Source organism: Ursus americanus, chromosome 20 (assembly GCF_024610735.1).
Source record: "Ursus americanus isolate L20-20 chromosome 20, mUrsAme1.1.p, whole genome shotgun sequence".
NCBI classification, from domain to species: domain Eukaryota; kingdom Metazoa; phylum Chordata; class Mammalia; order Carnivora; family Ursidae; genus Ursus; species Ursus americanus.
This window is the reverse complement of record NC_142146.1, coordinates 38,741,560-38,756,735: the sequence shown is the minus strand read 5'-3', so window position 1 is coordinate 38,756,735 and position 15,176 is coordinate 38,741,560. Positions and strand designations below refer to the sequence as shown.

The window sequence follows — 15,176 nt, the reverse complement described above, 5'->3', positions numbered from 1 at the left end:
CCTTTATACCTAGGTTATAAACTCCATCTCCCAGCTGTGATGGCATAAGTATCAGATGTTCTTCGATAGCCATTTATTTGCTTTATGCATTATCTAAAATGTATACCAACTCGATTTAAGATTTTTAAAAACAGTTTTAAAATAAAGCTTAATATATAAAAATATTAAACTGAGTCCAAATGGTGAAGAGCCAGTTAACTCTGGCTAGGCTCACCTTCACTAAAAAGAGAGTAGCTGGCCTAGCATAGGAGTATGTATATATCTCTGTTGAGACAATTCTACAATAGGATTTTCTTGATAAAACGCATTTGAGCAATGGCTCAATAATGATAGTTAAAACCCATTTCTGGACGAGCTACTCAATTAAGGCAATAATGTGTTTGTGGTATTCATTCTAATGGACTCATTCGCTACTATAAAATCGTTAGTGAATAGTGGTTTCTAACCTGGCAGCCTAGTAGCGTTACCTAGAGAACTTTGCAAGGCAGGTGATTCCTAGGGTCTATCCTCAGAGATTCTAATTCAGACGATCTGTCAGGGCTTTGGAAACTCTTGTTAGAAGAGCTCTCTTGGTGTCTCCAGTAATGAGCTGGGTCTGGGACATTCTGCAGCAGAATTGTCCAATTATCACCAGAGGCAGATGAACCAGGACACCAAAGAGGCTCAATTTTCAAGGACAGTTCATGGGTGTGAGTCCCTCCCAAAGCCCTGTATCCAGTTTTGTGTTTGTAATTTTGCGTTCTTTTTCTTACACAAGGGAGCCCAAATTATAAAGGGTTCACTCCCCAGAAAACCTGGATCTGCTCCTGACCATAAACTATACTACAGCCAGAAAACGACAGCCACAGAGCAAATCCAGCCCTCTGCCTATTTTTGTACGGCTCATAGCCGGGAATGGTTGCTACATTTTTTTACTGGTCAGAAAAAACGAAAAGAATAATACTTCATGACACGTGAAAGTTATATGAAATTCAGATTTTGATTTCTATAGGTGGTTACATTGGCTCACAGCCATGCACACTCATTCACTTACAAATTGTCTGACGGCTGCCATGGCAGAGTTGGGCAGCTGCCACAGAGACTGTACGGCCTGCAAAGCTCAAAGTATTTATTCCCTGGCCTTTTACAGAAAATGTTTGCCAACCCTGACCTACACCATCAAGTGATAACATCATTGACACAACAGAACACTGATTTAAACGGGTTACTTCATTTAATGTGAAAAGCGTGCACGATGGGGGAAATGTTTAACATAAACAACTTAGAAACACTCCCAACTGTAGAAGGGAGAGTTTGCTTTATGAAAATCTACAAGTGACTGAATTCCCAAGTGAATATCAAAGAACCATAGCATCTTATTCAATATAAGTTAGAGTACGCTATGTTTGGTCTCTAGGTTAAGAGCAATGATTGGTGAGACCAAAGACTTTGGGAGATGATTAAGGATAGAATGATTACCAGTAAAAACCTTCCCAGGTAGGAAATACAGGAAGAATCTGGCAGGATGGTTGCAAAAGATGTATGTAGTTAGATTAACCATTAATCATAAAACAAGCATGCGCTCTGCAGAAAAGTATAGTAAAATGGTGCTAAAGTTGTACTTCAGAGTTAAGCTCTGAGGTGGGTTCCTAAACCAGTTAATCCAATACGTGAAACAAAACTAAAAACATTTGAGGGATAATGATTAGGTGAATTGGGCAAGAACTGTGACAGATCATCAAATTCTGGTAGCAAAGCAGATTAAAACTACTGATCTGGCTGTCCCTCTTCAGAGAAGTATGACAAGAAACTTATGCAGAGCTGTGCGAGGGTCACTCTGAAGATCTGAGATGGAAGAACGGAGTCTGTCAAAGGCCAGAGTACAACCTGAGTTGTTGTGAATGCTGACTGGCAGGGGGCCATAAATGTTGCAGATTTCGCAGTCAGGCAAACAGCAGAAAATTAGACCAAAGGGCAAATCGATTGGGAAGATCAGTCAGCAAAGATGTTATTAGGTTGGGAGGTTAATGATGAAGGCATGGCTTTTTTATTAGTCCGTTGACTTTAAAGATCTCATGATTGCATTATACAAAAAAAAAAGAACAAGAGTTCTAATTCCTTAACTGACTCAGGGGCCCAAGGCTTTGAAGAGCCAAGTGGTCTGCTACTCCAGGTTCAGAGGGGATCTTAGCTGTATGAAGACCATTCGTTCTGTGCCTTTTTTTTTTTTTTAAGATTTATTTATTTATTTATTTGACAGAGAGAGAGAGACAGCCAGAGAGAGAGGGAACACAAGCAGTGGGAGTGAGAGGGGAAGAAGCAGGCTTTCAGCAGAGGAGCCTGATGTGGGCCTCGATCCCAGAACTCCGGGATCACGCCCTGAGCCAAAGGCAGATGCTTAATGACTGAGCCACCCAGGTGCCCCCGTTCTGTGTCTTTTGGAGAGATCACAGTCCTATGTTCCAAAGACGATCTGGGAATAATATTTCCATGGTCATGATAAAAGAGGAGTCTTGAGGGCTGGAAGGTAAGAGGATTGTTGAGTCGATCTGAAGGATGAGTGATTTACCAGGCAGACAGACATAGGGAAAAAAGAAGTAAAGGAACATTTTGGAGCATCTGCCATGTGCTAGCCACTCTGCATTTGTTACTTCGTTCTCTCTACATCCCCTCAGTATAATTATCATTGATTCCACTAAACACCTGAAGAAACAGAGATGGTAAGTTTTGTAACAGGGAAAAACTTAGCGTATCTGACTCCATATTGCTTCTATTTCCCTTGCTGCTATGACCTGTAGCTTAAATCTTCTGCTTACACCTAAGATGTGCATAAACTGCTTTTTACCCAAAATCTACCTCACTCGAGGAGATAAGGAAATATGGACAGAAATGACTATGCTCTGTTTAAGATTTACAGGATCGACATGACCAGATTCCTGTACGCAAAGATCAACTGACCAAGGTCAAAGAAGTTACACGACTTTCCTGGGATGTCTACAGATAATCAGTCACCTTTTGACTCCAACCCCATTCTGCTTCTCCTTTATGCTAACATAGAAGAAGCTTAAATTTCTTGCCAAGGGGAGATGGTTCTTTAGGACAATAGTCCCCCATCTCTTTGGTTTGCTGGCTTTCCAAATAAAGTTGCTTTCCTCACCCCAACATCTTGCTCTCAACTTGTTGGCCTGTCATGTGGCAAGCAGAATGACCTTGGACTCAGTTACAGTTTCATGCTTACAATCACCCAGCCAGTAATGGTAGAATTGAAATACAAACTCAGGTCTGACTGTCTGCCTGGCCCTGAGTCCTTACTCCTTCTCACTCACCATCCTGCTCCCAGCAGGCTCCCCAAGCAGAGAAAGCAACAGGCAGAAAAGCCCAGCATCATATACGCTTTCCACTTTCAGTGACCATCAAGACATTCCTTTAAGTTTACCAGAGTTATAAAAACAAAACTAAACTAATACCCTTAATTAATTAATTATACTGTCTCCAAGTTGGAAGATCACATTCCCCCATCGTAGTCTTTCTTAAAACAAATTGCCATGTTCTAAACCTAGGAAATGTCCTCTATTAGGTCCCTTTGAAACTTCACAGAATTTAAACCTGCAAACTGGCTGTAAAAATTGCATCATAGGTTAATGCACAGTTTTGCAGACTACAGATTGCCCCAGACAGGCAAGCAGATCTTTTGGCTCCTTGCTCCATCTGTGACTAGTTTCTTTGTCACCGTATTCCAATTAGAAATGAGGTTGTAACTCTAAGTCTTCCCTCCCCATGGGGTTTCTTTACACAGGCCATTACAGTAATGAGTTACATGGTCTTTCCTCAGGTGATGGTCAGTGGTAAAAACACATTCAGCAGATCGTCAGAGCAATTAGTACAAGCTTCTTTAAAAATTGGTTAAGGAGGGGCGCCTGGGTGGCACAGCGGTTAGGCGCCTGCCTTCGGCTCAGGGCGTGATCCCGGCGTTATGGGATCGAGCCCCACATCAGGCTCTTCCTCTATGAGCCTGCTTCTTCCTCTCCCACTCCCCCTGCTTGTGTTCCCTCTCTCGCTGGCTGTCTCTATCTCTGTCGAATAAATAAATAAAATCTTTAAAAAAAAAAATTGGTTAAGGAACATGTGCTACCATTTAGAAGTCCTTCAAGTTATGTGATCAATTTGTAGATATTTCTATTCCTTCTAAAACTGCGTCTTCGAATTTGTCAGAGCTTGAAGTATTTACACCCTTCCCCCCCCCCCCATTATAAACCACTCAAAGAGGCCATAGGAAGACACTACTATCAAGCAATGCTGTCTTAAAGAATCCTGGCCACTCTGAATTTAGTAGGTTTCTTTTGTAAACCTAGGCCTAATCTCAGATTAAACAGAACAAATGGTAGCTAAATAGATGGCCTCTTCAAATCTGTTTGCTTTACCACAGATGAACAAGCCAAGACTTTCTTAATTTGTAGTTGAGAGCTCTCTTCCCAACTTAGAAGCAGATGGAAAAGGAAGACCAACCACCAACCTAAACAGAGATTCTGTAATTATAGGATTTTAGGTTTGGAGTCACTTCACTTAATCTTTGCATGACCCAGAATTCAACCCAGAAGATGAAAAGAACAGCATTTTCAATTCTATTTATGAAAATGAAGGACTTGGCTAGAGCTAATAAAGCCGAGGGAAAAAAATATAAGTTGTTAGTCAAAGCAACATAATCCTCACTCCAATGCAAAGTGGGAAAAAAAAATTTAGTTGTACATGATTTCCATTGTAAGAGGTAATACTTTTGCATACAGACTTGTAAAAGAGGACATAATATCCTGAAGGTGAATTACTCCATGTGGGAGAACCATATTAAGATTCCACTGTTGAAGAAATGCCTGAAGCTTATCAGATCTAAATAAAAGATTGATGGTGATTCTGAGTTTAAAATTTAATGCCCAAGCTAGCTACTAAATTTTACATTACAAGAATGTTGGTGGTACTGTAAATCAATAAAATCAATTTTGCCATCTTAGGGGATAGATTTTATAACATAAAAATTATTTACCTCTTGCGCTTTTTCAGAGGGCATGGTTTACTTATTTCACTCACTGTCACTTGTCAAAATTTTTATTTTGATGGATTTAATGGGTAATATTTCATACATGCTTCATTAGAAATCCCATTCTTTTAAAAATGCCCTGTTTCCCCCAGAAATTACTGATAAACATGATCATTTCTACCCATAACATGGTATATGGGTTTGCAGATACGATCCAATAACATGATATACCCATATTCAAGAAAGCAATTCCCAACTTTTAATTATGTTTAAACTGATCCTCTCCCTGGAAAAAGGAACTTCAAGACAGCTACACTGTGCTGTGAAGAAATAATCAATATAATAATCAGAGCTATGAGGCTGCTTTGTAAATAAATGGTAAGTGTCTGTTTATCCAACACCTTAGTTACTACGTAAGTCTTTTCCCAAAACCAGGTTACCAATTCACAGGAGCTTTATCTTTGGCTAAGCCCATCTCTCCAGTGAGTTAAAGGCTTGTAAGAGAAAGTAAGTGACCTTTCTTGGGTTTAAAATGGGCTGTGAGATGAGGACCCGTGAAATGCCACTCAAAGGCAAGAGTCACAGTGTTTTCCTCTGCACGATGTCATTAATGTTCCCACCGATCTCCCTTCCCCAACCCCCGGGAGGGAAAAAGCCATCTTACTAAATAATGCAAATGTAAGTATAACAACATATGCCTCCAAATTGTGTTTTCGTAAAATTATAACATCAAGATTTTGATCACTGGGGCTGATCAGATACTCGGTGACGTTTATAAACAAGAAATCAAAGATGACAGTGTGGAAAAACATCACAAATGCTATCCTAAGTAATCATTTAAAACATACTTCAAAATAAACTATGATAAGAACTTCCAGTTTATTAACTCAGAATTAGAATTTGAGAAAGACACATTTCCAGGTCAATAGTGAAATATTTATTACTTTGTTTTCTTAACATGGAGGAGGACGTATTTTAATCATTAGGGAGAAATCCGGTTTCCTTTTCCTAAATGTATTGGATTAATGTCATATGTGCATCAGGCTAGCTAGGAGGAAGGCCATTTTAAAGAACACTAATCATTTTAATTCAAGATAAAGATATAAAGAGCACTAATCAATCATATTTAAGTTCTGAAATCAAGAATTTACTCAGAAAATCTTTTCTAGGTTTTCATCAGCTAATACGATTATTCTTTAAAAATGTTTGTAGAATCAAATTGAAGCCCTTTTCTCTTTCCCAGGTCACTTGCACCATTACCCTCTCTATAAAATCCCATAGAAAAACACAAAATATATGACATCCATTGTTTTCTAATTTGTAAGGTTTTTTGAAATTACAAAAGATACAAACACTCGTACGCAAGTCAAACATTTCAGAGGTGTACAACACCCCTTCCCCTTCTCCAATCCCCTCCCCCGGAGAAACCCAATGTTAACAAGGTAGTGTATCTCCTCCACACCAAACAAATATGTGCGAGTGCATCCATCCAAACACAAATGCAGAATTATAAAAGTTCTGCTTTATAAAGGCAGAATCAAATTATCCAGATTATTCTCTATATTAATGAGGACTCTTTGATTACAACTAACAGAAACAGAATGCGGTTTAAGTAGAAGGGAGGATTTATTGGTTCATTTATTGGTTGGCTTCAAGCATAGCTGGATCTAGGGACTAAAATCAGCCCCAGGTCTAGCTTTGTCTTGCTTCAGTTTTTCTCTATATTGGGACGTTCTTGGGAAAGTCTCTCCTGTGGCGGCAAAGGGGTGCCGCAGCTCTGACTATACATCTTTATAGTTCCAAACCCAGGAGAAAAGAGAGTATGATTCTTTTTCAACAGGATCAATGAAAGTTCTGAGATTTGCACTCACTGCCTCTGATTAGATTACATGTTCATCCCTGAATCAATCCCTGTGGCTGGAGGAATGCTCTGATTCTCCAGGCATGTGTCATGGGCACACATGGATTGAGAACAGGGGCCTTAGTTTGGGCTGCCATATAAAAATATCCTACACCAAGGAGTTTAAACAACAAGCATTTATTTTTCACAATTCTAGAGGCTGGGAAGTCCAATGTCAAGGTGCTTTAAGATCCGGTATCTGGTAAGGACTCTCTTCCTGGTTTGCAACTGGCTGTCTTGGAGTGAGAACGAGAGACAGAGACAAAGAGGCAGAGAAAGACAGAGAAAGAGATGGAGGAAAAGGAGTGAGGAGCAAGGGGAGGTGGAGGGAGAAGGAGAAGGACTGAGAGAAAGCTCTCATGTCTTTTCTTATAAGGGCACTAATCCCATTCATGAGGGCTCCACCCTCATGGGCTATTACCTCCCAACAGCCCCGCTTCCTAATACCATCACATTGGGAGTAATGACTGCAACATTTGAATTCCGTGAGGGGGTGTGTGTGTGACACAAACACTCCCAAAAGGAAAACCCAGGTCCTATTTTACAAAAAAGGTAAACGAATCTTGGGTCAGCAAAACCAGCACATTATCTATTACATCCTGTATCCTCCTTTCTTCACTTAGTATTATAGTATGAATATCCCTCCATATAAAGTAATCAGTGTAAATATCATATCAATAATGGAAAAAACATCTCATTTTGTAAATCCCCATAGAATTTATACCATTCTATTCCTTTTTTTTTTTTTAAAGATTTTATTTATTTATGTGACAGAGAGACAGCCAGCAAGAGAGGGAACATGAGCAGGGGGAGTAGGAGAGGAAGAAGCAGGCTCCCAGCAGAGGAGCCTGATGTGGGGCTCGATCCCAGAACGTTGGGATCACGCCCTGAGCCGAAGGCAGCCGCCTAACGACTGCACCACCCAGGCGCCCCTACCATTCTATTCCTGATGGATGTTCAGCTGTCCCTGCTCCCTCCACTTCCCCCACTTCCCCCAGTTTTATATTATAAACAGTGCTGCAAGAAACATCCTTGCATTGCCGATTCATTTATTTCTGTGATATAGATTCCTCCAAGTGGGATTGCAAGTTCAAAAGATGAACATGTTTAATGTTTTGATATTTGCTGCCTCATTATATTTCAAAATCTGTTGTTTGCATTCCCGTCAATGACATGGGATGAGAATGTTGGTTCTTTCCATCATTTATAATGTTACTATATATGTTAATGTTATTATATAGGATATTATATAACCCATTGGATATTATGACCTCTTCAGTTTTTTAAAATCTCAAGGGAATAAAACAATATTACACTCATAAAAAGAATGACAAAGGGCGCCTGGGTGGCTCAGTCGGTTAAGCGTCTGCCTTTGGCTCAGGTCATGATCCCAGGGTCCTGGGATCGAGCCCCGCATTGGGCTCCCTGCTCAGCGGGGAGCCTGCTTCTCCCTCGGCTTGCCATTCCACCTGCTCGTGCTCTCTCTCTCTCAAATAAATAAATAAAATCTTTTAAAAAATAAAAAGAATGATGAATCTGCATATGTGAGAAACATTTAAAATCTGTATGTCAATAAAAAGACAACTTCTACAATCTTGAAAGCCAGACTCAGACCAGAAGAGAATATTTGCGGCAGGTATGACCAGATGAAGGCTTCAGGTTCCTCATTTGATCTCCTTTACCAGTTAGTGACAATTTGATTTTTTCATATTTTTATTGGCCACTTGCTTTTCCTCCTCTGCAATTAACCTGTTCACGTCCTTTGTTTATTTTTTAATGGATTGCTGATTTTTTTTTCACCAGCTTTAAAAGTTCTTTATATATTAAGAATGATTTCTGAATTTTATCTATTCTTTTTTTAGCATATTTTTATTCTTTTTTTATAAAACTATTTTGTATACTTTAATTTCAGAACAAAATAAACTAAAAACCCTACAATACACAGCCAAACCCCTTAACAAATATGGGAAAGGCTAGGGCTTGAGGCCCTTGTATCCTGCCTCAAAGACAGGAGAAAAATAAAAAAATCGCTAGACACCAGCAGAGGGAACCAGGTGAACTGGGGCCACTCCGGGCTGCTGGGGAGCCATGGGGACACTATTCACGGGGCACAAGGTCTATAGGTAGAAACTTCTAATCCACCTCTTCCGTGAGAGAGGCATCCTCGTCACCCTCAGGGGTGGGCTGGGGTGGGGGGGGTCTCATCAGGAACAGCAGCACGGGCTTCTCTGCGGTCACTTTAGGTCACTTTATCTTCCTCAGTGCCCAGGCCTAGCTTCATCGTGTGGTGGATGCGGTGGGAGTGAGTCTCGGGATCCTCCAGTGAGAAGCCAGAGAAAGCAGAGCCCTTTTAAACAGCAGCACGGCCAGGTCCTCGACAGCCTTGTCACTCTTGTCGGCCTCCGCCTTCTGCCACAGCATCTCCGCAACGGGGTGGTCAGGGTTGATCTCCAGGTGCTTTTTGGCCATCGTGTAGCCCATTGCAGCATTGTCTCCAAGAGCCTGGGCCGTCGTGATCCTCTCATGTTGGCCGTCCAGCCACAGGTGCTAGTCACACTGCAACTAGTCACACTGCAGTCACACCAGCCTGCTGGAGACTGTCACCTTCTCAACCTTCTTATCCAAGGTTTCTTTCGTGAGTTTGCAGAGCTTCTCAGACTGGGCTTTGCTCTCCTTCTTTTTCTTCTTCTCCTCTTCATCCTCAGGCAGCTCCACGCCCTCTTCAGTAACCGAGACCAGAGTCTTCCCATCAAACTCCTTGAGCCGCACCTCACAGCACTCGGCAACAGTCTCCGTCATACACACTACCTTGAAGCCCCACTCTGCATTTGCCTCACAATAGCAGAGCCGGCAATCTGCTCTTTGCTCTCACCAGTGATATGATAGCTGGACTTCGGGGTCTCCATCACCCGGAGACATACTCTGCAAGAGAAGTCATCTCACCTCCACACTGAGAAGGGTGACAGTGCAGTAGCTGAGACAGGCCGTGCCGATGAGTTGAGCTCTCATGGATTCAAAGCTTTAGGTTTTTGGAGAAGGCCTCGTAGAATTTCCTATAGTTCTCCTTGTCTTCTGCTAGCTCCGAGGAGAGCTCAAGGCATTCCTTTACGATGTTTTTGCAAATGACCTTCAAGATTTTGCTCTGCTGGAGGATTTCTAGGGAGATGCTCGGGAGCAGGTCCTCAGAGTCAACCACACCACGGGTGAAGCTGAGACACTCTGGCGGCAAGTGATCACGGCTCTGCGCGATGAACACCTGGTGGGCATAGAGCTCAATGTTCCTTTTCTTCTTGTCCTCAAAGAGGTTGAAAGGAGCCCCAGAGGGGATGAACAGCAAGACCCTGAATTCCAGCTGACCTTCGACAGAGAAGTGCTTGACTGCCAAGTAGTCTTCCCAGTCATTGGTAATAAGAACGTGTATTTATTCTCATGTAAGATTAGTGACTTTTCATTAGTTAACATCGTATATTGAATTATGTTGATGTATTTCCTAAGGTTGAATCACCTTTGCATGTGGTCACAGGGCATTATTCTCTGAATCCACTTTTAAATTCAGATTCCAGTTATTTTATTTTGGATCTTTCTCTATGGAGAGAGATATATTGTTTTCCTTTGTTCATACATTTTATTTTTAAGCTTTCTTTCTACGTGTATACATTTATTAAAATTCCTAAGTGTAATCAGAAGTATTTGCATCTTTTGTTCTCCTTTTTGCTTCGTTATCCCCACTTTCCTTATCCTCATCACCCACGTCATTCTTTCCCCACCCTCTCCTTTCCTTCCATGTGCACATAACCATGTTAAAAATAGATTATGAATCTTTCCATGTTTTTTCTTCAAGGTGATATAATCTTATAAATATAGATGTGTGTATATGTATGGTTTTCTTTTTTCGGGGGACAGTGGGAGTAGGGGTGGGATTCTTTTTGAATCTATGGGTCGTTGTTTTTTTCTTTTTCCCCATCAGTTCTGGAAATTCACACGCACACAAATTCTAAGGAACAAAATGTCTTCCAGCAAACACTTCCAGCATACTAGGACATAAGGCACCATGAACAATATCCAGCAGAACAGGTAGGTATCAGCAAAGGACTCCAGAGACCTCAGATACTGAACATATCAGACACCAAATATAAAATAACTATGTCTAACAATTTTAAAGAAATACAAGACAAGCTTGAACTATGGACAGGCAATAAGAAATCATTTTAAAGTATCAGAGCCTTAAGGACCATTTAAAACTTATAAGAATGAAAACTATAATGATGAAATTAAAAACTCAATGGAAGATTTCTATTTCTGGCAATAGTGGTTACCAAGATGTTTTGGACCACTCTCCCACTGAAAATAGCTAAAAATGCTGGCTAGATCAGAAAAAATATCTTAGAGGCACCAAAGAGCTAACAGAACAGTAAGAAATAACCAAGCCAAAACCTAAATGCAAGTGGAAATACAGAAAAATAAGCATAATGATGAAGCCAGTATTTATTCATTCAAGATAATTTCTAAATGTACTTTAACTTTGTGTGAGGGCATGCCTCGTAACCTCATGTCTTGATGACCCTATGAACGAGGCCTCAACACTGAATGGCTGTCGCCTATGCTGTGGGGAGACTCAACAAACGGACTTGTCTGGACAGGGGCCAATTGGGAGGCACTTCTCTGCACATCTCAGAATGAGATCTGTCCCTCGAAAGTCGAGACACTGACAGCCAACTCTGCAGGACCAGCAAAACGATGGGTTTGCAAACCCTTAGCGAGCAATATCCAAGTAGGATGGGTTGGGGTGAGGATGGAAAGGACGAGCTAGCCTGTCATTCTTCCCATCTGCCTTACCCACAACAAAGAGGGTGGGGGAGAGGGCATGGTGCTCACCCTCAGTTCCAGGGGAAACGAGGCTGCTGAACTGAGTTCAGACCCGCTGTCCTCCCTGTACCGCAGTCGCCATGTGACGATTCCCTGCTGCAACCTCCTTGCCTGCCCGGGTCGATGCATTAGGCTGAGTTCAACCGCATACACAGCGTATTCTGACACTCAGGGCTGTTGCTCAGGGCTCTGACAACACTTACTGCCAGTACTCCAACATCAGTTAGGATGCTTCTAGCTTCGCGGAACAGAAGGTCCAGCTCAGAAGAGCTTAGACACAATAAAAGGGGATGTTTTTAAACGTTCTAGAGAGGATTCTCAGTTTAAGCACTAAAAATTGATTTTGACTGATCTAGGGAATAACACATTTGTTGAAAGGATGTTGGGTAAGTCAAAGGGTAGGTAGAACTGCAGCGGAACGTAGGCCACAGAAGCAGTTTGGTAAAGACAGTGCGCTACATTCTGACCCTGGGATTCAGGATACTAAGTGCTACTTCTGGAACTGTTGCTCTAGGACATTGCATGGTTTTTGTTTGTTTGTTTGTTTTTTAAATAATAATATTTTTTTATTATATTATGTTAGTCACTATACAGCACATCCCTAGTTTTTGATGTAAAGTTCCATGGTTCATTACTTGCATATAACACCCAGTGCACCATGCAATACGTGCCCTCCTTACTACCCATCACCAGCCTATCCCATTCCCCCACCCCCCTGAAGCCCTCAGTTTGTTTCCCAGAGTCCGTCGTCTGTCATGGTTCATTCCCCCTTCTGTTTACCCCCCCTTCTTCTTCCCTTTCTTCTCCTATCAATCTTCCTACTTCTTATGTTCCATAAATGAGTGAAACCATATGATAATTGTCTTTCTCTGCTTGACTTATTTTGCTTTGCATTATCTCCTCCAGTGCTGTCCGTGTTGCTGCAAATGTTGAGAACTTGTTCTTTTTGATGGCTGAGTAATATTCCATTGTATATATGGACCACATCTTCTTAATCCAGTCATCTGTTGAAGGGCATCTCGGCTAGGACATTGCATGTTGCTACTGTCCACCACACCTGCCGCCAACAAAATGAATTCTCCAACTTCTTCATGTCGCTAGCTCGGGACTCACAGAACCACACAGGTGGTTCAGATGGTCAAGCAGAGAAGAGAAGCCTGTGCCTCAGCTGTGACGCTGCCTTAGACTATGGATATCTGGCCCTCAGTGCTTCTACACTGGGAAGCATCTCTGTCCCCCACTGATATGCATGTGGTGGGATATCCCCAAACATGGCAATGTGCTGAGAAGCAGGTCTGGGCCTCACAACCATATACCACATTCACTCATTATCAATTGAGGTATTACTATGAAACAAACACCCATAAATTCTCAGAGGCATATGAAAATAAAATATTTTTATAGCTCCAAGGTTGGGGGGTTGAACTTCCAGGCTTCTGAGGCCCAGGGTTGGAACCGACAAGCTTTCACTTGCTCTTATTCTGTTGGCCAAACCCAGAGTTGAAGGAGAAGAGCATCTGAACTCCAGAAATTCCACAGAAATCCTGAGCTTCCAGCTGACTGAGTTCCCATGTCTAGGCCCTGTGGAATTTCATGAATTACCAGAACCCATTACTTGGCTCCAGAGGCTGGGATTGCTTTGATTGATTTAGGCCAGTTAGGGATCATCCCTGGAGTTAGGGGTGAGGATAATTCCACTTAAATAACATGTTTTTTTTTTTGTTTTTGTTGTTGTTGTTGTTGTTTTTTTTGCCAAATGGGTTTTGAGGCTTAATGGATGTTGGGGAGAAAACCCTGTCCTCTCTCCAACTAGTCTCACTGGTCTTTCAGAACCTATATTTTATACCTTCTGTAATTAATTTTTTAAAAAACGCACTGATTACCTTCCCAAATAGACAATAGGATCATGTGAACAAGGACTAGTTTTATATTGTAAGGAGTCCCTGAGTACTGAACATATATGATAAGCATTCAGTAAATGATAATAAATTAAAGATTGGTTCTCCATTGCTCCGTTGTTGGTGATCAATTAATCAAGACCATGAAAGTAAAGTTGAATTGAGTCAAATAATTAAATAACTAGACTTTTCACCAGTTGTTTTAGTTTTTCACAGATACTCATTAAATTTTTACACAAAATAAGAGTAAAATATTTATTTTTCACATAACACGGGCTATAGGGATTTCTTTTAAAGAGTTTTGAACTAGTTGGGAAAAAAGCATCACCTAAATCTAAGCTTTGTTCTTATTTCTCTCAGAGCCCTAAAATTGTCATAAAGGGTCTTCTTTATGAGGTAGGTATTTATTGTGTTGCCTCTGAGTTTATGTTTTTTTTTTTTTTTAAGATTTTATTTATTTATTTGACAGAGATAGAGACAGCCAGCGAGAGAGGGAACACAAGCAGGGGGAGTGGGAGAGGAAGAAGCAGGCTTCCAGCAGAGGAGCCTGATGTGGGGCTCGATCCTAGGACTCCAGGATCACGGCCTGAGCCGAAGGCAGACGCTTAACGACTGAGCCACCCAGGCGCCCCTGAGTTTATGTTTTTGATTAACTTCTATATCCCTTTCTTCCTCTCTACCCCAATCTACGGGACAATTAATACCGTTGGTTATTAGAAGAAACATATTTCTTCAAAAGTGTGCCTTGCCCTGTTTAGTGCCAAAATGAATTCCCCTTTGGGTGAACTGGTATAGTAATATACTTCATAATTACTATTCTTACTCTATTAACTCTTCAGTAAATAGTGCAGAAAGTGCTTTAGAGACCAAGCTTTTCTAACTCCCTCATCATTTGCAGATGAGCACTATAAAGAAATTGTTTTTGGAGTTTTTTGAACATCCATTGGGAGTTAAAGAAGTAACTGACTTACATAATTAACATGGAAATTTGGCAAAAAGCAAAGTTTTATGGATTGAGTGTCTATTTACAAAAGGAGTTTATAGTGAATTTTAAAAAAAAAAAGTGTTTCAGAGACTTCTAAGTTTCCAAGGATCTGAGTAAGGAAAGCAGTTCCATGCCTCCAATGTTAAGCAACAGTAACTAGAAAGTTGGACTTGCCATCTTCATTTTACACGGTTGGTGTAGTGAAGCGCCTTGATGCCCCCATCCTTCACTCTTTGTACCCACTCTCTTTGCAATGTGACTTTGCACCTAACTCCCCCTAGGGTGAGTCCTTCAACTCTGGGTTTGGCCAACAGAATAAGAGAGAGTGGAAGGGTGTCAGTTCCAACCCTGGGCCTCAGAAGCCATGAAGCTCAACCCCCCAATCTTAGAGCTATATAAATATTTTATTCTCATATGCCTAGTAAGTCTAGGCAAGGAGCACAAGGAGCCCTGGGCAGAGAGGAGGGGTGGCTGTGACCTGCTATGGGCAAACAACAGGAGAAGCAGAGGAGGTCA

The 15,176-nt window shown here is 41.3% G+C and overlaps 1 pseudogene; it reads right to left on the bottom strand.

Annotated features, from left to right (window-relative positions):
• Window positions 1-9,044: 9,044 nt before the first annotated feature.
• LOC123801244 (heat shock protein HSP 90-beta pseudogene) lies at window positions 9,045-10,329 on the bottom strand (annotated as a pseudogene).
• Between the last annotated feature and the right edge of the window lie 4,847 nt (window positions 10,330-15,176).